We start from the raw sequence: 3492 nt of genomic DNA, 5'->3' as shown, positions 1-3492 counted from the left end.
AAGTCCCTTTGGCAGTATAAATAAGCCACACCTTGTGTTTTAAACGCCCAGTTTGTTTCGCACTACACACTTTTGCTGTTGGAAAGGTATTTAGATACAGTTGGGGGTTGGGTTCCGTCACCTTGTTTGCCGTGAGTAAACGCACAGTCTGTGCTAACTCTGTAAACTTTGTGTACAACACATTGTTATAGTACAAATCCACCCAGCTAACTTTCTATGTGCTAAAAGTAAAACTAATGCTTATGAAGAAAAAAAGTGATGGAAACAGATTACATTCGGTTAATTTATGCGAACAAACAAACAAACAAAAGAAATCCGTTTGATAAGGGTGAATAAAAATGTATCCTGTAAGATAAGTATTGTGCACAAATGCAATGGAAATACTTTCCGAACGGATTTTGTGAGCTAGCGCATTCGTTCAGTCAAGTGCGTTTACTCCGCATTCCTTTAATGAGCACCGTGTTATACCTACACGTATTAATCCTACACTAATACATACAAATAAATAAAATGTATACAACAACCTTTTGTGTTAGCACGTTTAAAAAAGAAGTATCCCAAAGTATTGCACATCAAAGTACCATTACATTTTTAAAAATTAATAAATAAAAACAAACAAACAAGAAAAGCAATAACATACTGTAAGTAGCCTGTGGAAAATTCAGGCTGAAGAAATGGGGATTTAGAAATTGCAATGTACTCCGTGATACTAAATGTTTGGTTAGAAATACGATCAAAATATGCAATAGTCTATTCCCTACTAGATTCTCACATCAGTTAAGAAAGGATATATATATATATATATATATATAATGTGTGTGTGTGCGTGTGTGTATATAGCACTTAGTCAAACATTTTATTTCACTATAGAAATGTGTTCCACTTGTTGAGGGAAACAAAGCTCAGTGTCTTGCATATACACCTTCAGTCTTGTCATTTGTCTTGCCACCCTCCATACGATTACAGGCTTATTGTGCACACTTAGTTTATTCCTATTGGAGAGTTCAAAGTTGTCATGTAGCTCCGCCTCTAATCACCAGCTCCCGCTAAAACAGCTTATTTACTGAAGCCCTGTCCACACTACATAACCGATTTTGAGAACCATACTAAAAAATGTTTCAGTAATCCAGCTCAAAACGTCCACACTAAAGTACTGTTTCATGTTTAGTCAGGCTTAATGCATACAAACACAATTAAAATAGTTCCGTTAAAGTTCCTAGCAACGTAAAGGACTATGGGACTTAATATGACATTATCCCACCATGCTCTGTATTTTATGTTTACAACCCAGCAAATATGGAGCCCGTGCCCACGGAAGACATAGCGCTTCTTAGAATGCAATTATGGCGTTGTTTGTAAAAAACACAAGGTGCATTTAATCATAATGTGTGCATTTCGTTCTGAACTCTGAAGTTCTCCTTGACCGATTCCATCGTTCCAGATATCAATGTGCCTTGATTTCGCATGTGATCACATCGCTCCATGATCCACCATTTTACAACAAGCCTCGGAAATTGTATACGGTACAGCAGTATTGATAGTCGTTCTCAACACCATCAAGCGCCTGTTCTGAGTAATTAATTTGTAATGTCCATGCGCCAAAACATATCAGAAAGCATTTGGGGATATTGGAGGACACACAAAAAATGTAGTTCAGTGTTACAGCGTCCACACTTCTGACAAACCGCACTACCTGATGCGATCTAATTTAGAACTGAACCTGACACTACCCCATGAGGAGATCTCGAGTACTAAACGCTGCGTAGTGTAGACCCTAGCTGTATTTAACACTTTTAAGCCGGTTTAAACTAATACCGTTTAAAGTCATAGTGTGGACAGGGCCTCATTAAACATTTTAAGAGTAAACAATAAATTATTTTGGGCGTTACACAGCAATTTTTCTAGTTTTTTTTTTTTTAATCATTTTTTTAAATTCTTAGCTAGTTGTCAGCGTCGTGAAATTCAAGACTATCCTCTGTTATCATTTCTTAAACCAAATCTAGCATTAAAACAATCTCTTTTAAGATGTTTTTTTTCACATATGTGTGCAGTTAGGGCACTGCCTAATACATTTATTTATTTATTTTTGTTATCCAAATTATGGGGTCTGTCTGTACCATTGCATAAGCTTTGTGCCTGTAAAACGTTTAAAATATTTGTTTGCCTTTTATTGCACAAATACACTTGTCTTTTGTTGAAAAGCTGTGCAGTAGCCTAGTTCAACTGGAAATTATTTATTAAGATGTTGTTAGCAGCAGTACAAAAAAACACAAACATGTTTAATATAGAAAAAATCCAAATAGCCACCTTTTATCTTAATGTAGACCTTTAAGGCATTGTAGCAATTTTTCGAAGTAATCTTGTGCTACTGGATTCTAGAATGTGCTGAGGTATTGCTATAATTGTTGTGTGTTACTGTAGGAGGTATTGTTTATCTCACTTTTCTGTCAAGTTCATCCCATTGCAGCTCACTTGATGAAACATCAGGGGACTGCTGATCAGAACGTGATTTGGAGAACACCCTGCTGTTCATTGCTTTCCACGTTGTTTTCATAATTTATAATTGTTTGGGATCATTATTTTGAGAATGACTCGTTCACATGTAAGTGGGATGCCAGAAGGTATTGCATGCAGGGTGGACAATTTTTTTGATAAAAAAAACTGATTTATTTGATTTAGTCCGATTTTTTTATTTAAATCGATTTTTTTTTCTTTTTTTTAATTATGGATTTTTTTTTTTGTAGTGCCGTAGTTGTAGTTCTACAGTACTTCCAAAATATAAATTTAAGGATGTTGGAAATGGTGGTTTGTGAATAGTTACCAAACTAAATTATTCAATCTTAAATGAATACATATATAAAGCAAATTATTTATCATTGTGGCATCCTCCGAATGTGAACTACAATATGTGAACTGCAAGAATTTAGCAATGGAGTACACCAGAGAAAAATACCCCTCAGTCATCCAAGCCATTCTTTTCTTTCTTTGATCTCCTCTTTCTGTGTCAGTCCAAACACACCCAGTTGTTACTTAGGACTACTTTGCTTTTTATAGTGTGTTCAACTGATAAAGTTCCTGATTGCACTACTAAATAAAAATGTGGTTTCAGCAGTAACACAGTGCTCAATTGTCTATTTGGGACCCAAATGCACTGTCATCAGAATCGCTTTGGCGAATATGTTAATGATGGGGCAGGTGCTTTATAATGTGGCAAGACATGTCTTCAGAATACCATTTCAGGGCAGTATTTTTTGCTCCATTTATGCACCACAGAATCGGGGGCGCTTGCACTCGCATTTGCGCTGTGATTAGAATACAGCCCTAAGAGTTTTAGTTTATAGACAGTAAGAGTTTAAGATGTTTTGTGTTAATAAAAGGTTTTTAAAACATACTTTTCATGTATTTTCCTTGAGAAACTTTATAAAATAGGTAGTAAATGGAAAAAATATTTAAGTCAATGATTTTAAAAAAACAAAAAAGTCAAGTGATTTA

The sequence above is a fragment of the Acipenser ruthenus genome, chromosome 3 (genome assembly GCF_902713425.1).
Source record: "Acipenser ruthenus chromosome 3, fAciRut3.2 maternal haplotype, whole genome shotgun sequence".
NCBI lineage: Eukaryota > Metazoa > Chordata > Actinopteri > Acipenseriformes > Acipenseridae > Acipenser > Acipenser ruthenus.
Note: the sequence above shows the minus strand (reverse complement) of the source record.